Below are 22,760 nucleotides of genomic sequence, written 5' to 3'. Positions count from 1 at the left end.
ACTGGTTTTCTACTCTGGACTTAGCAAGTGGTTACAATCAGGTCCCAGTCGCTGAGGAGGACAGATCCAAAATTGCGTTCTGCACCCCATTTGGGCTGTTTGAGTGGAACCGGATGCCCTTTGGGCTTTGTAATGCCCCCAGCACCTTACAGAGACTGATGCAAATGATATTTGGTGACCAGCAATGTCAGTCACTGCTACTGTACCTGGATGATATTATGGTCTTTTCGTCCCCCATGAAGCAACATCTGCAGAGGCTGGATGTGGTACTGGGATGGCCTCATTGGGAGGGTTTAAAGGTGAAGCTCTCCAAATGTTCGTATTTCCAGCAGAAGGTGCAGTACCTGGGCCATTTCATCTCGGACAAGGGCATCGCCACCGATTCCAGAAAGATAGAGGCCATAACTAACTGGCAGTGTCCCACTACCATAAGAGAGCTGAGATATTTTCTGGGGTTCGCTAGTTACTATTGTGAGTTTGTGGAGGGTTTTGCCAAGTTGGCAGCCCCTTTACATAGGTTGGTGGCAGAGTGGGGGGGGGGGGGCAGGAAGTTTGTTTGGCAATGCAGGGTGTTGCTGGCAACAGGACTGTGGGGTGCCATAGAAGTTTTGAGGAGTTGAAGCTTAAGCTTACCACTGCACCCGTGTTTGCCTATGCTGACTTTTTCTTACTGTTTATCATGGAGGTGGATGCAAGCCATGCTGGCTTAGGGGTAGTGCTGTCGCAGGAGCAAGGAGGCAAGGTGAGGTCAATTGTCTATTCTAGCTGAGGCCTGAGACCCCAGGAGCGCAATATGTCAAATTACAGCTCCATGAAATTAGAATGTTTGGCGCTCAAGTAGGTTTTGATGGAGAAATTCAGGGAGTACCTGTTGGGCCACAAGTGCATTGTTTACACTGATAACCCACTCAGTCATTTGTCATCTGCTAAGTTGGGTACTACTGAGCAACGTTGGGTGGCGCAGCTTGCATCCTTTGATTTTGAGATAAAGTATCGGTCGGGGAGAAGTAATAAGAATTCCTTGCCCTACACCTGATCTTTGTGTTCTCCAGCAGGCTGACCCAGTTATTCAGGAAATCTTGCTGTTCTGGAATCGGGGGAAATGTCCTGATGCGAAGGAACGGAAACAACTCTCAAGGCCAGCAAGGCACTGCCTAGTCGAAAAGAATGGGCTCTTGTACTGGCAGGTTTTTCGCCCCGATGGTGCTGAGGCTACATCTCTGCTGTTGTTGTCTAATGAACAAGGTGCTGACTCAGGTACGGAAAGAACATTGGAACTGTTGTGCCAGCAGTGTTACTGGCCAGGCATGTCCTCTGAGATAGCCCAGTGGTGTCAAAGGTGTGAGAGGTGCCAAGTTGCAGGGGTAGAATTACTTTGTTCGGGGGGCACAGCAATGTTTGCCTTTTATCCCCTCAAATATAGGAGGGCACTAAGGCATTTTCCCGTAGGTTCGGAGGGCACCAAGGCAATCAAGAATTACTGGCCAGGGCACTGAGGAAAAAAGGTATATAGCCGGACACATGAAATATTTAGCATTCTGACATTTTCAAGGGCAATAAATGCATTAGCACCCTGTGAAATAGTGTTAGACTAGCTATTGAAAAAAAAGATGCTGTTGCCTTCATTCACCTACTCAGTAATGACGAAATGTTTTATGAAAAAAACAAAACCAGCTATTGTCAGTGATAAAAACTTTAATTTAATGAACATTTTTTTTACTGAGACATTGAACACTAGCATGACTAACAGAACTTCAAAATAATGCATGAGTGACCATATTCAAGCCAACTAACTGTTTAAAACTACGAACTGTCCCGCAACACTTCCATGAGCCACTACGAACTGTCCCGTAACAGCAGCTGCAGGACAGTACAGTTTATGCTCTAACTCCTTCTCCGTTTTCACTTTAATTCAATGCACATCTGGTATCAATTATTTCAATCTTCTATGAATTATTACAGTCTATTATAAATTATTACAACGTCAAGTAATGACAGATAATTTCGATAACAATAGATGTGGTATGATTGGGAAAGACATGCATAACCAGCGAAATTACCTAAAAAATGTGGTTATTTTCTGGGTCTTTGAAGCAGCGGCCATCATCTCAGCCTGCTTTCTTTTTTTCACCCGATCTTTCGTAGGCATTTTAATTGGAACTTTGTGGCCTTATAACAGGTCCTTAACAAGTTGCCTTCAGATGTGAAGAGGAGACTTTCTTCAGGTTTTGAACTTTTACATGTATTCGTCAATGTAAATCGATGATTGTTCACGTGCCAAAAATACCCCCAATACAGCCTCACTTTCAAAATAACTTCTAAACCTTCTCACCCTCCCTATTCTATGAACATGTTGCTATTAGTTTTGGAGGGAGGTAAGCATCGGCTAGAATAGCCGCTCTGGGGTGCGTTTCTCGAACGACGGAAGTTAGCATTAACGATGCATCGTACTATGGTAGTTCAAACTAACCAACATCCGAACAACGACTGTTTCTCAAAACCGTCGTACCACAGTTGTTCGAACCACATTAGTTAGTTAGGACTTCTGTAGTTGGAACTACAGTGGTTCCAGCGCTGATTGGTCAGACTCACGGCAAGTCGTGCGCAACAACTAACAACGCAGTTTCACAGCCGGTCGCGTACAAACAAGCCGGTCGCGAACTGTGTAAAATATATAACAATCACACACACACACACACATATATATTTATTTGTGACATCAATTTCTGTCAGTCACACAACGCCAATAAAATGAAAATTAGCAATCACGGAAAAATAATGCGACGCTCCTTGGAGTGATAAACAGAATAACTTTTATTCCGACGTTGTCGCTTACAGAATATTGTTATACTGGCTGACTGGAATACACAGCTGTGTGTAATAACCAAACATTACAGACGTAATTTCCCGAGAACAAAGGCATGGATTCGTATCTGGCCGCTGTAGTGTCATTCTGCTCTTCCATAATGGCAATGACAGCTGTCAGTGAATAAGGAGTACTTAATCAAAATGCTGTACTCTTTTCTAAGGCGACTGTTGTCCCTCTAAAGTTATGTGTGTAATGAAGAAACTGCACAACACCCAATGGTCTGCATAGGGCTACAAATACACACATGTATACACATACAAGGGATAATGAAAGTTGTCCTTCATCATACTTTGTGGTTGTCTGTGACCTCCAGAGGAATACTTAAGTAAATTAGGAAATTTGGCACAGGTGGGAAATTATGTGCTGCTTCAACATGCTCTACACTACTTAAAGCCAGTGGGAAGAGGTCCTATATCCCAATGTTAGTATGGAACGAAAGCCACGATTTACAGCTGCAGAGCTATCTGTATTAGTAGATGAGGTGGAGAGGAATAGGGCAATCCTTTTCTCCAGGCTCAAAAATGTGACCATAAACGCGGACAAGAAACGAGCTTGGGAGGACATCACAGACAAAATAAATTCTGTGGGCCATGGCTGGAGACGCACAGCAGTGGATGTGAGGGGGAAGTGGAGGGACTACGCCAGTGTGACCAAGAGGAAGGCTGCAGGGCTCAGGAGGGAGCAGGAGAGGACTGGTGGTGGGAGCACCAGTCTACCTCCTCTCATTCCTGGGGAGGAGCGAGTCTTGGCTATTCTAGGGCCAGAGGCACTTGAGGGAGTCCCAGGAGGCATAGATGTCTGTGGTCTACGCACCTCTCAGACATCAATGCTTTCTACTCCTCGGTCACCTCCTCCTGGCCCAGCAACATCTGACCCCTTGCAGTGCAGTCCTCAGGCGTACTCCATGCCAGGCCCCTCCACATCTGCCATGCCTCTGCCAGGCCCCTCCACATCTGCCATGCCTCTGCCAGGCGCCTCCACATCAGGCCCCCTCCGGCGTGGCCATCACTCCCTTAGGGCTGCAGTTTCCCCTGAGTCCCCTGAATCCTCTCAGCCTGGGAGCTCACCCACCCCCATCCATCCCGCTGCCTCGCCACGGCACACCCGCCGGTGCAGAAATATTCGCTGCCGGTGCAGTGAAGAGCTCCTCAGGTCTGAGAGTGAGGAAAAAATCCATTCTGAGGGACATCAGGGAGGAACTGGTGGCCCTGAGGGAACAGAAGGAGAGACACCATCAGGAGGTGATGGCCTACCGGAGGGAGAAATTGGCCTTACTGGCCCAACAGGTCAGCAGACCCAGCGTCACACTGCACCTCCCAACCTCCGACAGTAAGTTCATCTAACGATGTATTAGCATTACAGAATGTGCTGGTTACCTACTAACTGCTGCTATTATCCTTTAACAGACACTGAGTGATCATGCCTGCCATGACCGCCATCCCTTCACCTCCTTTTTTCCCCCCTTGTAAATAGGCCTGGGTATCAGGCCTAAATGCCTCCCACAGCTAGCCACACAGACTATGTAATCTTTCTTGGATATATATGCAGTGTGCAGAAATTTTTAAAAATCAATCAAATAGTTCAATAAATTGAGAAAGAGAAAAGTTTGCGACGATCCGCTTGTATGATCCTCTTGTGTGCCACAATCCCGATTGTGACCAGCTGTTTTCTGTTAGTTTGATTATTCCGGTGTATTTAAGTCCACATCAGAGTCTGTAACCCGAGGTCTGTCATTGAAGTCTAGTGAAGTCTCAATATGTAGTGTTGCCATTCGTTGCCTGTTCCATGTCCCTGCTTCCTTGTCAATTAAATCCCCCGTTCCCCAATCCTACGTGTCCTTCACCTGCTTCACCATCTCGTGCACTGCTACCGGATGTGACAGACAGAATGACAGACCTCTCCGAAGACACACTGCAGCACCTTGGTCTGCTGCAAGAGGTAGTGTGTTGGCTGAATCAGCCCGAGGTCTGTGAGGACCCCGTGGTTTGAGTCTAGCCAGCCGGAGCGGGACCCTCCTGAGTGAGGCACCTCCGCCCGGGAATGCGTGCCCCATATGAGAGGTACATGAAAATCTCTGGCGGCTGATGGAGCGGATAACAGAGAGGCGGATCCAGCTGGTCACAATACCAAGTGGAGAAAGTGTTGACCAGATGCCCGTCATCTCCGAAGTGCTCCCAGCTTCGCCACCCCAAGCCGACCGGGTGTAGAAAGAAGAAGAAGCGGAAAGTGCCAACAGTCTTCATCAGGGCTGTTTCTGTCTCCGCAGCTTCTTTGCCTGCCGGATATCGGAAGGAACACCTTCCAATACTGAAACCAGCTGTTTGCGCCCTATATCACCGCTGCAGTTTCACTGCCGCCACCGGCCATAGCGCAACCTCCAGCAGTATACCCCTGGATAGAGACACGCCTGGCGCATAAAGAGGTCAGGTCAATTAGGGACGATATCCCGCGGATCCCTAAGGTCCTTAAAGGGGCAGTGCCTGCTACGAGGAACCAAATCCCAGTTCCAGTCCTGGTGGTCAAGGCTCCTGCTCCTGATGTTCCTGATCTATCTATGGTTTCTAACCTGCTTGTAGCTCCTGTCCTGCCTGTGCGCGTACAAGTTATCTTAGGTTGGCGTTCACGGTTCGACTTATGAGATTCAGATCGAGTTCTAGGTCATTTTTTTTTTTCGAACTGGTTGGTTCGACTTTTAAGAAGTCCTAGTTCTAATGAGTTTGAGAACTGAGGTACCACTGTATATATATCACATCAGTTACATAGAAAAAACAAATAGGCAGTTACGTTTTTGATAAATAGTAATGTCAAATTTCAATCATGATGGAGACTTCAGACTTGACTCGGACTCTAATTTTGTGACACGTGAACATCTCTGAACACAGCCATGACATATTGGAGTACAACCTCACTCCTTCTTGTATGTTATTGCTTAATTGTACATGAGTGGTTCATGTAAAGTCTTACTGAAATATTTTTATCAAAAGAAAAATCAATCATCCATATATTTTCCCCACCTTAAAAGAGGGCATAAACAAGTTTACATTTAGTTTTAGACTGAGGTTTTAAATCTTTTGATATACTGGAACATCTAGTGGCCCATTAAAATTATCAGTGAACCAAGATGAACCTCAACCTAGTTATGGAAAACTGGGTTATGTTAGGGGATTAGGGAACAAGCTGAGCAGACCCAAGACCTGTCTTTAATTTTGACACTCTCGGTTTTGCAGTCACTGCATATACAAAACACAATGACATATACAAAATAAATTAAACAGTGGTAAATCACTCTACAGTGTTTATTTGAAATACCGTTAGCAAGTTATCCATACTTATGTACTTTTTCCCTGTAAAACAGGAAAGCTATTCATTTATGCCATAAAATAGTGTTGTGATGGGGTGAGCGAGCGAACCGGGAAGCAGGCGAAGCAAGCCGTGAATGCAGGCAAACGGGGTTTATTCCGGACAACAGGACAGAGACACCAACAAGCATCAATGACGGATCTGGGGTAACGTACTCAGACGCGGACTAAATACAGAAGACAAGCCAAAAGAAACAGGAAACAGCTGGGCACAATCGGGGAAGCACATGTGGATAATGAGGGGGCGTGGCACACATCGGGAGCGGACGGAGCAGGGCGTGACAATACAGTATAAATTCCATTAAAGAGAAATTCAGTGGATTCTGTAAGCATGTGCCATGTTCTATACTTTATTTCTGTATGTCAGAAGCAGGGGTGGATTAACTTCTCTGGTTCTCTGGAGGCCTGAGCATGGCATGGCTAACTGCCCCCCCCCCCCCCCCCCCCCCCCGGGCCATTTCAGCTATCATTTGAGTCAAAAGGGAAACAAGACCATAAAAGACAATGTAAAGTCAATATTCTGCTAAACTATGTAGAGGGTGCTGGCAGTAAACCTTGCCAAGTGGGACAGGAGTGTGATCCATTTTTGTCAGGCCCCTAGACTATAGCCTACAATAGCTTATGGTCAGAAGTGTGTCTGTTGTCATACCCCGCTCATCCCATCCTCTTCTGTGCCACGTCCCCTCGTTACCTCGCATGGAATCCCCGTGTGATCAGCAGTTTCAAGTTGCTGGCATTAGTTTTATTTAAGCCTGCGTTTAAGTATGTTTCCCCAGTCCGGCCATTGACATTGTGGTGTGTTGCTGAGTGTTTTTTGTCCTCGATACAAAATTAAGATGAGTGTAAGGCCAAAACAAATATATAAGAAATAATTTGCCATGAAATAATTTTATGATATTTTTAGAAATGTGTGATCATGCCCCAGTCAGTGAAAGTGTGTTCCCTACCCCTAGTCCCCAGAGAGTTAAATCCCGTATTCACCCGCTCCTGTTTCCCCGGTTCGTGCCCCGGTTTATGTCATGACAGAATGACCGGACTCGGAAGAAAAATGCCACGCCTCACAGAAGAAGAATACCTCAGCCTAATCAAAGAGGTAATCTATTGGCTCACACATCCCGAAGGTTAAAAAGGACCCTGCGGCTTGAGCCCTCGCTACCCAGTCGAGGGAGGTCTTGGAATAGATCTCCCCGCCTGATACCTTGCACATCACAGAGAAGGTATGAGCCAACCTGCAGCAGTTGAGGGAAGGAGTGGCAGAGACGATGTTCAGGCGAGTACACTCCTGCTGCATCCGTTCGCAAGAAGAAGTGGAAGGGTCACAAATGGGAGGGCGTGTTGGAAGTCCTTCCGGGATCTGCAGTTTTGCCACCTTCGGCACCAGAGGCTTGGCTGCCCGCAGCTTCTCTGCCATCTGTGCCTGAGGCTCGTCTGCCCAGGGCAGAGGAGACCCTAAGGATATTGCTCCATTTGAGGATGGAACAGGCTTCCTCAGCAGGAGATGCCGTACCCGCACCTGAGGCGTAACCCCCCTGCTCCACTCTCTGTGGTTCCTGTGCCGGCGGTTCTTCCTCCGCCCTCCGAGGTTCCTGCTCTGCCCTCTGTGGTTTCTGCTCCACCCTCAGATTCCTGCTCCAGTTGCTGCTCCTGAGTTTCCTGCTCCGGCGCCCGTGATTCCTGCTCCTGCGCCTACAGCTCCCGTGGTCTCTATCCCCGAGGGGGTTCCTGACTCTTCTAATCCTGCTCCTGTGCCCCCGGTTCCCGTCACTAAGGAGGTCCCTGATCCTCTGGACCCTGCTCCCATGCCCCCAGCTCCCATCCCTAAGGAGGTCCCTGATCCCCCGCACTCTACTCCAGTACCCCTGTCCCGGAGGAGGTCCCTGATCTCCCAGACCCTGCTCCCGTGACCCCAGCTCCCTGTCCCCAAGGAGGTCCTCGGGGGTTTTCCTCAGTGCCCCACTGAACCCCTCTGGTGGGTCACCCCAGCCACCACCCCTGCGTGGTAGATCCCGGCCAGATCCCCATCTCTCGGTCTCCAGGGGCCTCATGTATAAACAGTGCATACGCACGAAAATATGCATGAAGATGTATAAAAACAAAACTTGGCATACCGCTACGCACATTCTCACAGCAGCTCCAGAGATGGCGTATGCACATTTCTGCTCAGCTTTGTAAAGGGACGGCACACAGTGGCAAGAATCTACTCACAACTCATAATCATGACGCTGACTTTGACAAATACACCGACATTAATTGTATGTTGTTTACAAATGTACGGCACCTGATTTTTAATCAATTTGTAACAATAAAACGGTGCATAAAACGGGAATATGTGCAGCCAGCACCTAAAGATGTGTTCGGCACAGCTGCACCATCACTGCCTGTTTCGTCCTCGGCACTGGGGGCACCTCTTGTACTATTGTCTGTAAGAATAAACAAACAGAATAAACGAAAGTAACACCGCATCTGCGCCCTATGTGTTATTCATGATCATGCAAGTAATTCAAGCAAGTATCGTACGAGAAAAACTCACCCGTGCTGACATCGGCGTCCCCCTCACCAGATAAAAGTGTGTCCCCAATCATCGCAGCAACTAGTTGCTCAAAGGATGTGAGACCGGGAATTCCGCTACCTCCGCCTGTGCTGTTAACACTGTTACGGTGAGCGGCTGCTTGTTTTTTCACGTCGATTTTAATGTCTGACCACTTCTTTTTAATTTCGGCCACCGTGCAAATTTCGGAACCAATACTTTTAACTGACTCCGCCACGCTGTGCCACTCCGTCAAATTTCATTTATTGCTGATGCCACTTAAACCACCAAATAATATCACTTTTCTTTTTTCAATTTCTGTTAACATGACCTCCATTTCGCACTCGCTGAAATACTTCTTTTTCCCAAGTGGTTTATCCATTGTTGTTTAAGAAAAACATAGAACAAAGCAGGCATTTATACAGATTTACATATGCAAATATACATAATTATGGGCGGGTCAGGGGGGTTGCTGTGGGCTCGTTCACGTATGTAAAATTTCACGCTTATTGGGATTTATAAAGGGAATGTGCATAGATTTGTGCTTACACACAGTTTTATGCATCTGGATTTTTTCTTGCTTATGCACATTCCTAGTTTTGTCCGTACGCCCTGTTTTAGTGTAAAATCTATGCACGTCGTTATACATGAGGCCCCAGGAGAGTGAGGGGACACCTGCGACGGAGTCGGGTCCCACCTGTCTTCGGTTCAGCAGTCGCCTGCGGTTCATCCAGATCCTGCTCGGTGGTCGCCTGCGGTTCCCCTGGCTCCTACCTGTCGGCCGGCTGCGGTCCCGCCTCCGATGCCTCGTCGGTTGCCTGCGGGTCCCCTGGCTCCGACACGTTGGTCGCCTGCACCTTCACTGGTTGTGGCGGTGCCTTCGCCTGCCGCGGCTTCTGCTCCCTCCTCACGGAGGCGTGACCACGGGGGGCTGGGGTGGGCACTGCCCCACCAGAGACAAGCCATGCCCACCCTGCGAAATACTCTGTCCAATGAAAACATTTGATTTTCAAAACTGAGTTGCTTTCCAATTGGCCCGTTTGAATTAGGGGCGTATCCGACAGTGCCTCCTCCACTAGACATGCACGTGCTGCTCACGGTTCACTTCGCTACGCATTTTGCAGCACGTTTTGAAACTGTTGACCGCAATCTTTAATTAAAACAGCGTATATGCTCCATTCTTCTTTTATCTTCTGGTTGGTAATAGCAAAAGCTATGCATAGGTGGCTTATTAAAAAGTCCGTATCTTCAACCTCTGTCCCTCCGCAAGCTGCTGGCTCCACGGTTGAGCCCAGCACCGCTGCTACCAACACGGAGCATAGCGCACCCATGTCGGGAACTGAATCTCCTACACAATCCTCCAGCTCTGCGCTCGTGTCGGCTACTTCAAACCTCTGCCTTCAACAAAATATACAGTCCGGTCTGCCTGATTTAAATATGGATAGCCCATCCCAGCTCATTTTAATTCATTATCCAAAGCGCGCATTCTTGTTTTAGTGCAAGCTGGTATCAGTCTCGACCGTGGCTTGAATATTCTGTTGTCCGTGATGCCAGCTTTTGCTTTGCCTGCCGCAAATTTAGTGTTTCCAATTCGGACCCCGAGGACATATTCACCAAACATGGCTACACTAATTGGAAAAAAGCTATAGAAAAAGATGGTGGCTTCCACAAACTTGCATCTAATATCGCTCATGTCAGAGCCATGTCTGCATGGCAAGAGTATCGGCTGGGTAGTGTCTGGGTAGTGTTTACACTGATCGGCTACAATATAGCACACGGATACGTCTCTGCCACTGAAGCTTTGCGCCAGTGTTGCCACTTTCAGCAGCGAAGCTCATACCTGCATTCATGGCTCAGTGGGCTAAGCCTGTGTGCCTGCAATCACGTGGTCGCCGATTCAAACGCAGCGCATTTAGAACGTGAATAGCGATCTTCCGCTGAGAGTGGTCCTAAACGCTCGCGATACAAGTAAAACAAAGAAAGGTGACACGATTTGCTTTTTTGACTGACTTTGAGAAAAGGAGTGTCACTCTAAAGTATTAACACTTTGGTAATCAAACTACATAAAATTTCAGAATGTCACTTTCACCTATGTGTAGCCAACCCCTGTGTCTATAAGTTTCTGAGCTCAAACGTCTTACCTATAAATGTCTATAATGTGATTTTTTACAATTTCTCAGCATGTCTGAAAATAGTGTCCCCTTTTCCTCCCTCCTTCGTTAGAACCTCCGCCTTCCTCCTCGCCCACTTCGGCGTCCCCTCTAGCTCCTACCTGTCAGTCGCCAAGGGTCCCTTCGGCTCCGGTCTCGTGGTTGCCTGCTGCCCCTGCAGCTCCTGCCTTCCACCTGCCGAGGTTCCCTCCGGCTCCCTGTCTCCCCCCACCCTTTGCTTCCTTGCCCCCTGGTTTTGTGCCCCCTGTGTTTGCTCCCCGTCCCTCTGCGCCTTTGTTCCCTCCTGGTCCCTGTCCTCCGTTTGTTGGTGTGCCCCCTGGTGTTGTTCCTTCTGTGTTTCCATCGTTGGTGCGCCTGTGTGTATCTGCATTCCCTGTAGTGTGTCAGTTGGTGTCCTGGTTGTTGCCCTTGTGCCTGTTTTGTGTGTCTGTGCTGTTTCCTGTTCCTCATTAATGTTCTTGCTTTTGTTTCCCTAGGTGCTGTCATGTCCCCGGTCTCGTCTCTTCGCTCTGGGCGTGGCTTTGGGGGGGGTCCTGTCATACCCCGCTCATCCCATCCTCTTGTGTGCCATGCCCCCTCGTTGCCTCGTGTGGAATCCCCGTGTGATCAGCTGTTTCAAATTGCTGTCATTAGTCCTGTGTATTTAAGTCTGAGTTTAAGTATGTTTCCCCAGTCCGGTCATTGATGTTGTGGTGTGTTCCTGATTGTGTTTTCTCCCACTCCTGTTTCCCTGGTTCATGCCCCAGTTTATGTCACGACATAAGAACATAAGAACTATACAAACGAGAGGAGGCCATTCGGCCCATCGAGCTCGCTTGGGGAGAACTTAACTTATAAATCTGTAGACTTGAGTACTGCATTATTTTTAAATACTGAGGCTTTAGGCAGCATTTTTTACAGTCTTTTACACAGTTTGTTTATCACATTATAATAACTTAAAATGTTGCTATGAACTTTACAGAGCTTAAACTGAATGTTTGGTTTTTTGGTTCTTGTTCTTTGTATCATTCTGGCATTACGTCCATAGTCCTATTCATAGCAAGCAAAAGCCATAACTTGTTTATGATGAGTCTAGAGTAAGGATCATTTGTGGTCTTGTGTTGTGTAATGGCCATTCGTCACACACAAAAGTTTTCACAATCAGCTGGGGTTCCTTTGTGGGGCACATGCAAAAGGGGTAATGGGGCGGAGGGGAGGTCACATTTTAGGAATTGGATAGCAAGGTATATGGTTGAGGAAATGGCCATCCCCTCCAGCTGTGTTTAAGAATGTTACAGATAATGCACACCATTAATTTTCTTTATTAAGCATTTGGGGCCTAGCCAAGCTGAAGAAAATGTTTGCAGCTGTAGCCCTTACCATGCTGCTCTGGCTGAGTATGAGCCAGGTGAGTCTCAGAATCCATAAGGGGATACAGGTGTCCTTTTCAAAACCTCACATCCTTGCCCCCAAGTTTTTAAGCTGATGAATCAGAAAGAATGTAAATCTTCTTTTGAGGAAGAAATGGCACTGAGATTACTTTGTGGAATTGAGAATGTAAGGCTTGTGATACGATGACATCGAGTTAGTGACTAGGATGCCTCCAGAGATGTTTAGGTAACACTTTCAATGCTGATAAAAAGACAATGACAAATATTCACAAATATTTGATGTTTTTAAATATACTAGATATACTGTAAAAAGAACTGGTGAAAGAAGGACATAAACTAATGGCTAATAAAATATATATATTCTTAATCTGTAACTTCTTGTCATCATGTCAATTTTTGGTGTTAGGAAAAACAATAGAATTTATCAACATAATAAAATTCTTTTCAATTATATTTATATATATTCTATTCATGAAAACTTTTGGAGCAAGATGGTCAGAAGCCAACAACGGGCTTTCATTGTGGGTGCAAGTGGACACTATATCCTTTCCCATTCACCATATGGGATTGATGGTGAATAATAAATTCAGGCTTACTTGGTGAATGAGGCGGGTAAATTTAATGATGCAAGCCCAATGAAAGGGCCTTTGCAGCAGGCCATCACTGTGTTCCCATGGGGGCATCCTCCACGAACCATGCCTAATCCAGACCAGCCCCAGTACCCCTTTTTAAAGCTGACCTGGGAACAGACATAAAAACATATGGCTCAGAGCTGGCAGGAAGCTCTCTCTGACAGTAGGACTGTAAACTTTTGAGTGTGGTACGTGAGCAGATAGGTTGTGGTGCAGTGCGTTTTTCACTGCTGTGAGGAGAAGTACAGTGGATGACAGAGAAACAACGAAGCAATATATCTATAAATATGTGTATAAACATCAATAGAAGAAATAAACAATAATTAATATTTCATACTAAATAAATGGATAAAGCAACATACATAAAACTTCTGAAATACAGTATAACATTTTCTACTTATTGAAAAGATCTTTTAATATTTGTTCTATTATGGATTGTTGCTTTTGCAGGTTGAAAAGCCAACATGCTTATTTATCAGGTAAAGTATTTCTCATGTGGAAGCTCTCTGACCATTTGTAGAGTACATCTGATATGACATGTTTAATTTGTTAGTACAGAGTATTCAGTTTCATTACCATCCATCATAATGAAAGATTTTCGATCCAGTGCAGTGTTATTCAGTAATTATTTTCAGTCAGGGGTTTTTTTCATGTATTCAGTGAAAAAATGGTTGGTATATAGTAGGGGTGGAGCCGAACCCGAATACGGTATTCGGAAAGGCACAAATAATGTGTTTTTTACGAATACTTATTTCGAACAAATACTTTAAAAAATATTTGTATTCGGGAACAAGAAAAACTTTATATTAAAAAGCTGCGTTTCCTCTTGAGACCGCAGTGCATGCCCGGATGAGTGAGTGAGTGAGTTCAGGAGTCGGGGAGGGGAGTAAAAGAGGTGACTGACACAAGCTGCTCCACACAGCAACAGAGAAGGCTCGGCTGAGCGAAAAAAAGACTTAACTGTATCACTATTTTTGTTGAATAGATTTTTGTACCTTAACTGGGTTCCGGAGGCAGTTTATAACTTTCGGGAAGCGGAGTTTGATCGGGAGATTATTCCATTACGCTGCATTATTGACGTCTGCAGTCAGGTGCTCTCATGTTCGCTCTGTTTACGTAGCTCTGTTATTTAGACAATAGGCTGTTGACAGAGTAACGTTAACGTTTGGTTAAAAAGGTTAAAACAATGCTTGTGTAGTTGTGTCGAATTGTATGCACTTGTAGGAGTTACAGTATATGGTACGTTTAAGTTACTCTGTCTACTGCATATCCATAATTATAATTAAAGAATACTTACACTATAACGTAAATTAGAAGTGCAACGCAAAAAAACTGGATTTTTACGCCTATTTTGAATTTTACTCGAATACGAATACAAATACTTTTCCCCCCTCAACAAATACAAATACAGATACAAATACCGGCTGCTTTGCACACCCCTAGTATATAGACTATGATAAAGCTCCAGTTAAGATTAATATACCATCTGCTGGCAGTGAAAAATCATCTAACTGGTTATCAGAAGATACAGTATTCATTTAAACACTTCACCTATTTATTTAGTTACTCACTGCCATGAATGGACACAAGGAGGACATGAAGATCCATGGACTTACAAGGGTTGTAGAGGAGGAGATTTTATTACTCACAAACCAAACAATAACTGGAATTCAAAAGACCTGGAGAGGTCAAACATGAAGTGAGGGGAAATTAAAGGAGGGACTTGGATGAACCTAAAACATGGACAAAACTATAAGAATGGTACTGAGGAGATGTATACTTGAGTCACACACTAGAACAACTACATAGAACCACAATGACCAATCTGGAGGGGAAAGCAAGGGTGGATAAATATATACACAGAGTAAGATTAACAAACTACAGACAGGTGTAAATGGTGAATGTGATAGGGCTGGGAGCAATTACATGATTACGGAATGGTCATTGACCTCTGCTGGCTAAATGAGGACTTGATGATGGCCACTAAATGTTATTCGGAGTGCATTTGTCGTGTTGATTTAGGGATATTGAGGGACTGTTTAAGCTGGCAGGGTGCAGTTGGTTGGATGTTTGTTATGGTCTGATTGTTAATTAACAAATCTCCCTTTCCGGCACCAAGAACATCTTGATTACTAATTTACGGATTAGTAATGGGTGCTGGGCGGGGATAGGCTGTGTTTTATTACAAATTAGGTGGGGTACAGAGGAGCAGGAGGGGGACCTGCCTGCACACGGGGTGTGGGATGAGATCGGTGGACAAGTGCTCGTGAGCGGCTGCGGACAAGGCTGCTACCTTCGGAGGCGGCGGTATTGGAGATCGGACAGGCAGTTGCTGTGTCCTGCCAGTGGAGGATAAGGTGCCAGCGGCCGGACGGGGGGGAATGCTGGTATTGACTTTTGCTGGTTTCTCAGCAACTGGACACGAGGTCGTATGAATCGAGGTTGGTTTAGGGACGGATCCGGGTCTGTGCTTTTATATACTGGTCGGAGGGGCCTGCCGACCAGTACTAAGTTTTATTCATTTACTTTGTGTGTGGAAAGGGGTGGGGGAAGTTTCCGCTAAGCAGGCGTGTGAGGCTGCTGCATCGCCTGTCTGTAACTGGGTGTGTGGTTTGATACTAATTTACAGGGTTTTGGGAGGTGTGGTATACTTGCATGTGTACGCTAGATTGCTGTGATGTGTTGTACTTATTTGCTGTGTAGCGTGATCATTCTCATGGTAGTTCGGGAGTGTTGAATCTGTGGGGGTGTACTCAGTGGGAAAGGTGTACATAGGGCATGTCCTCTCCCCCCTTTGCGGTGTTTGATATTCTGCTTCCCCCATATATTAAGTGAAGTCTCTTGTGTGTTAATAAAAGATTGTACCATTCTGCTTGTCCTGTTGTATTGTCTGAGGCTCAGGAGGTTACTTAACGGGTGGCGTCCCTAGTGACGCGACACATTAAAACTACAAAGTTGCACTGGTAGATTTTTAAAGAACTGCAAATTGTGTTTTTTGTATATAAAGTTAATTCCCCATTTCAAGATAAATAAAATAAATAAATAGGTATATTATTAATAAATATTAACAAATTAATTGATCGATAATATTAATATTAATAAATAGGTACAGTGGTACCTCAGTACTCAAACTCATTAGAACTCGAATTTCTTAAATGTCGAACCAACCAGTTCGAAAAAAAAATGACCTAGAACTCGATCTGAATCTCAGAAGTCGAACTGTGAACGCCGACCTAAGATTGTTTCTTTTATTATGTATTTGACCTGTTACCATCGGTCCATGGACAACAGATGTAAAATAGCCATTTTGGCTAATTCTGGCACATTTACATTTTATGTTTATTAATGTGCACTGTCCATGTCAAATAAACCATAAATAAACATAACTTGTACGCGTGGGGAAATGAGTCACGTGGCATGTCTCTCAGCAGAAACAAAGGGTAATGCCTCGGTCTCAGCCTCGCATTCGCTGTGATAGCGTCATTTGTTGGTGATAGTGTTTTTTTTTTTTTATTGAAAATATCAGGTAATACACTACTTTACATCATTTTGGTAGCCATTGTACATTGTTTGGATACATTTATTTTCTTACTTTACAAATTTGTCACGCCTGGCTCGTACGATTCTCTTCTGTGCCACGCCCCCCTCAACCTCGTGTGATATCCCGATGTCATCAGCTGTTTCTCGTTATTTCCAATTAGTCATGTGTATTTAAGTCCGCGTTCAAGTATGTTTCCCCAGTCCTGTCATTGAAGTCTACTCCGTGTTGTGCCTTGTTTGCCAGCAATAAACCCTGTGTTCTTGGATTTCCGTCTGCCTGACCCTGATTCCGCACTCCCTGCTCGCTTGTTCTGCACACGGTGTGACAAAATTACTGTTTTGATAAATGTGCTTAGATGTGTTTAGTATATGCTCTTCTTGTTTTATCCAGTTCATTTTGTGTTTAAATGCTAATAAAACATATTTAGGTGTAATTTTTTGGGGCCGGGAACCAATTAATTGGTCTTCCATTATTTCTTATGGGGAAAATTCGATCAGAACTCTAACTTTTTAGGATTCGAACCCGAGTTCTGAACGGATTAAGTTCGAGTTCTGAGGTACCACTGTATATTGTTTTTCGTGCATGTAACCTTTTCAGGGAAACAGTATAATACAACTATGGTGCCAAATTATGAAATGTGGTTTGCAGATTATTAGCAATAGATGGGCAGCACAGTGGCATATTGGGCAACACTGTGGCCACAACCTTGGTCCATTAAATTCTAGCCCCAGCTTTGAGTATGTAGAATTTGCATGTTCTTCCCATGTTACACTGGTATCTTGTGATACCTCGTACAGTTAATATGTTTTTGGATATATTGGTGTTGGCCTTAGTTTAAAATAATTTTTGCACCACAATGGACTGGTATACCATCCAGTGTGTCTTCTGCCTCGTGCCCTGTGATGGACTGGCATTCTGTCCAGGTTCTCCCCTGCCTCGTGCCCTGTGATTGACTGACATCATGTCCAGGGTGCCCCTTGCCTCGTGCCCTGTGATGGACTGGCAATATTGGCAATATGATAGTATTTCAAGGTATCGCATACTTCCTGATATAGGTTCAGGAAAGTGCTGGGATTTACAGTGATGGATTTCTTCTATAAAGGCCAACATGATCATTCGTATATGCAATACATAATTATGTTTTGAAGTCCTGTACTGACCATCAGGGAGCCTGTTTTATTGTTGTGAATGGCTTGCTGATGTCCAGCACTGCTTGCCATGAATTTTAATTTTGCATGTCATATTATTTTTTTTACATTCTCGTTGGCAGTTTGTTATTCAACTAAAATGGTAAAAATAATGAGCAAAATGGAAATTCTGATACACATAAATGTTTTCAGAAGTCACTTACTTACTTGCAGCTTTTATTGGCTGTCATGTTTCTGACCCTGTTTGGTTCCCTAAAAGCTTAACAATGTGCAGTGACAGTATTACATTCTGTTTTCACAAGACTTCAACTGAAAATGGTTAAGTCAGTGAGACAGGCACTAGATTTTTGTAATTTGTGGAGTAAAACTTTGAAATGGTAATTTGAAATGTTTTATTAACGTGGAGCAGGGTTTTGGCCCTGGCATGAAACAGTGATGCCATTGTCCTGACTGCTTATTGAGTCTGCTGGGGATATTAGTCCCTCAGAATAGAGAAGAAGTAGGCTGGGGCTGCTGATTAGAGAAGTGGTGGGGTACACTCTTGCTGTTTCTCTCTCTCTCTCTCTGTCCCATTTCCACCTTCTGCTTTTAACGTAAACGTGGGCCGGTCCTATCACAGGCATGCAGTGTTGCTGTCAGCTCTCTTCAAACATGTGTTTTGTGTTAGCAAGGACAGGGCTATCTGGCATGACAGCACAGAGGAAGAATGGGGGTGGGGATACATTGGGGCAGGGAATAGGCACAAGGCAGCAAGATGAGAACCATGAACAAAGTCAAGCAGCCGTCTAAGCACTGCCTAAAGGCTCATTTGCGGTGGTCTTTACGTCTTGAATTATGACAGGGAATGCATCCTGCCTCTGTACCTCATTCTGCCTACTGTGATTACAGTTTATTAAAGGAAGAAATGCCAGAAATGTTCTTTCTCTTTTGGGAAGTTCATGGCAGTGCAGTTCCAAGGTTTGGATGAGGACAGTGGGTCCAAAGAGAATAATTTTGATTGCAGTTGCAAGGTGATTTGAATCAACCATAGAGCTGTGTAAGTTATGTGTCCACTGATATAACGGCAGAGGAGATGAGCACCACTCCATTTGGTACACTGAAAAGCCAAAGTAGAAATTCCTATGAATTTTCTTGTGAAGCAGAAACCACAATCCATTAATACATTAATTTGCCATAGTCATTAATCAAATATAGTGTTTCAAAGAGCCTGTGGTCTTTCATAGGAAGCACTGGGCGTAAGGCAGAAAACATGGTTAATAGGGTGCTAATCAGTCGCAGGACACATGCTCTCATTTACACACTTAGGGCAATATAGAGACACCAATGTGAGAGAAAAGTAGGGCACCAGAGGAAATCTGAAGAGATTTGAACAAAGAGAAAACATGCAATTTCTACACAGCCTTGGGAGTAAGAATCAAACTAACAACCCTGGCTAAATGGATTCTATAAAATAAATGAAACAAGAAATGAAAAAAAAATCACATAATTCAATATACTCTGACTAAAAACACAACCACCTGATAGGATTTTAAAGATACATCCCACATTATTATTTATTTGTTTTTTGAAAAGTTAAGGAGTTTCTGCGAAATACATGGTGTAAGCTTCCTAGGGTGACTTTGGGGGTATATCTCTTTTCTGTTGTCTAGATTTACATTCTCATGTAAGCAAAAAGCTGGAAATATGCTGCTCTTTGAAGATGGGCTTGGCGTCCAATTTGTCTGTTGTCTATTTTTTCCTTGTGTATTAATTTTTCCAGAACATGACATAAGGCACTGTGTGACATGGTGGAGCTCCTTTGATCTTGTGAATGACTGGAGAATTTCCCCTGATATGTAACAGTATCCTGGTTCTTAAGGTTAACTGCCAGACAGAAGTCCTTTTCACCTCTTTTACCTCATTAGACCTGATGTGTAACCCCCCAGATCTTCATGTAATTAATATGTGCAAGTTTCTTGGGTTAGTTTATTGCAATTGGAGCTTGTTTGTAAGTCATATAAACATAAGAACATAAGAAATTTATGTACGAGAGGGGCCCATTCGGCCCATCAAGCTCGTTTGGTAAACACTTCGGACCCCGCGGGACACTCAGTTAAGAGCATCGAGGGGGCGCCGACCGGCAGGGGCCGAGATCCGACTACGAGCTTTTTAACTGCAGCAACTTTAATATACGCTATTGGAGCTGGAATTACCGCGGCTGCTGGCACCAGACTTGCCCTCCAATGGATCCTCATTAAAGGATTTAAAGTGTACTCATTCTCATTACAGGGCCTCAAAAGAGTCCTGTATGGTTATTTTTCGTCACTACCTCCCCGTGTCAGGAGTGGGTAATTTGCGTGCCTGCTGCCATCTTCGGATGTGGTAGTCGTTTCTCAGGCTTCCTCACCGGAATCGAACCCTGATTCCCCGTTACCCATGGTCACCATGGTAGGCACTTATAGTACCATCGAAAGTTGATAGGGCAGACATTCGAATGAGATATTGCCGCTGCCGAGGCACACGATCGTCCCGAGGGTATCTAGAGTCACCAAAGCGGCCGGGGCACGGGCGCCGCCGGATGGGTTTTGATCTGATAAATGCACGCATCCCCGGAGGGTCAGCGCTCGTTTGCCTGTATTAGCTCTAGAATTGCCATAGTTATCCAAGTAATGGTTGTAGCGATCAAAGGAACCATAACTGATTTAATGAGCCATTTGCAGTTTCACTGTACCGGCCGTGCGTACTTAGACATACATGGCTTAATCTTTAACCCTCTGTAGCCTAGGGGTAGGAAACACACTTTCACTGACTGGGGCATGATCACACATTTCTTCAAATATCATAAACTTAATTCATGACAAATAAATTATTTCTTATATATTTGTTTTGCCATCACACTCATCTTTATTTTAATATATATTGTAAATATGTCAGATTTTTGTTAAGTTTGAAATTTGACATCAAAATATAGACATTGCAAAATGCAGTTTGGAACATTTGCAGAAACATTATACTGTAAAAGTACATAGTAAGCAATGCTGGCAGTTTGTTTTGATCCCAGATATCTGATCACCAAAGTCTTGGCTACATGAAGATGACTACTGTAAATGGTGTAGTTGCAACATTCATTTGGATAAATAAATAAGAAAAACCTAACTCATGTAACTATTTCTGTCTCCTTTCATTGAATATGTAGCAACTTTAATGTGTATGAATGAGCCATTGTCACCTGGCCACGTCCCCAACCCCCTTTATGGCGCTGAAGGGGATGTATCTGGATCGCGTTTCACCGTTGCGCTGATAATCAAATTACCAAGCGAATGCGATTTGAATACGCGCTAATGCGGCTATTTAGAATGTGAATAGCGATCTTCAGGTGAGAGCGGTATACACGCCCCCGATGCAGGTAAAACAAAGTAAGATGACAAGGTTTATTTTTTGCCGATTTAACCTAATTAAAAAAACTTTAATACTTCCGACAATGGACGTTTTGAAAAGAAGACAGATTACGGATTTATCCAGCGTTTTTTTCATGATTCTACATTAAGATTTCAGCGAGATATAAACTGAAATAGACGCGAAAAGTACGCGATGTCGCCGACGACATACTCGACCCCAGAGAGTTAAGACAAGCATATGGTACTGGCAGGATCAACCAGGTAGCCAGAACCGCCCGCGCCAGAGTTGCTGCGACTCCTCAGCGCAGAGCACCGCCCCCCAACCTGGGTAGGTGGGGGGGCGGGCAGGCCGGCCTTCCTCTTGTTGACATTCTTCCTCCTTCCTTCCTTACTTCTCTCTCTCTGTTGCAACACCGGGGACTGGAGAAAAAGCATCTTGGGCAGGCGTGGGGACGGGTGGGACCGAGGGCGGGGGTCTCTGTAGAACAGAGGGACACCACCCTCGCCTAAGCCTGTGGCTGCGTGCCACTTGGGTTTTCCAGACGCCTCGGCCACACTGTGAGGTGTCTGCGCGCATGCCCCCTGTCGGCCTCTCTCTCGCGGCACAGAGAGAGGGCCTCCAGGGTGGATAACGCTCGACCTGGACCCGTCGATGGAGGGAGGAGCCTCCTTGCCTGAGCATTGGGCGCAAGGGCTCAACCCACAGGGGCCCTCTCAGAGTGGGTCGCGTCTGCCTGTCTTTACTGTCTATACTTTGTATATAATCATTTATTGCAAATTGGTAGTCCCCAACCGTTTTTTAAAGTGAGAATTACTTTTACAAAGAAAAGCTACCAAATTTTTTCCAATCTGGGGGACTGAAAATAATGGTCTCATTATTACAATCGACTAGGATTGTCTTGAAGACTGAACTGTCGAACGTGATCGACTGGTTGGTGGCCACTGTATTAATGTAAACAATGACAATCTGGGAAAGATTAGGAAAATACATTCTGACATTATAGAACTGTCAGCCATATTTCCTCGGTTTACGGGGGAGGGTTATATTTACCATACAATTACTTGGCAGGTGAGGCTTTCAGCTTGTCCCTTGCTACAAACCAATAGCAACAAGTTATCCCCAAGTGCATCAGTCTCAGTTAGGTCAAAGATGTCCTTGGTAATAGCTGGAGCAGGCGGACAGTGTTTATCCACAGTTTGACAAAGAATCTAAGTGGGAACAGAGGCAAGGCTAACAAAAAAGATGCCTGATGATTTTGCAATCGAGATGGGAGGCGGTCTGCCAGAATTCCCCTTCTATCAATAACTTGAACAATAACTAGACTGTAGCTAAGCAACACATAAAGCACTTCAGTATTTGGCTTGTATTTGGCATTTTTCAGACTATTCTTTTGTTTAAATTTTAGTTGTGATTTTCCCAGCAGTCTTTTCCTGCAAAAACATTCCAGCAGTTAAAAAAAGCTCATTGGACAGTATAACCATCTGGCAAGATTAAGGCACTGATGCAACATACTGTAAATGACCACCGCCTGCTGGAACACATGGAAGGACTCAGAAGAGCATTGTTTACTTGCATACTAATATAATTGGGCCATACTGGCTTTTGCGCATTTGTGTTTGAGGCTTCAAGCTGAATGGTAAGAGCCACAGCTGTTATGTGGGAGCTTCAACAGTACAAACCCACTAGATAACTAGCCCACTGTCTCTGTTTCCCCACCCCCCCCCCCTCCACCTATACTACCATAGATGTGTGTTTTCTGACTGGG

At 44.8% G+C, this 22,760-nt stretch overlaps 1 protein-coding gene across 9 annotated transcripts in view; it reads left to right on the top strand.

Annotated features, from left to right (window-relative positions):
• sned1 (sushi, nidogen and EGF-like domains 1) overlaps nucleotides 1-22,760 on the top strand; it is a 165,583-nt gene that overhangs the window by 5,268 nt on the left and 137,555 nt on the right. The gene's annotated exons all lie outside the window — the stretch shown is intronic.

This window comes from Paramormyrops kingsleyae, chromosome 15 (assembly GCF_048594095.1).
Source record: "Paramormyrops kingsleyae isolate MSU_618 chromosome 15, PKINGS_0.4, whole genome shotgun sequence".
In the NCBI taxonomy this organism is placed as follows: Eukaryota; Metazoa; Chordata; class Actinopteri; order Osteoglossiformes; family Mormyridae; genus Paramormyrops; species Paramormyrops kingsleyae.
This window is presented reverse-complemented; position numbering and strand designations above follow the sequence as displayed.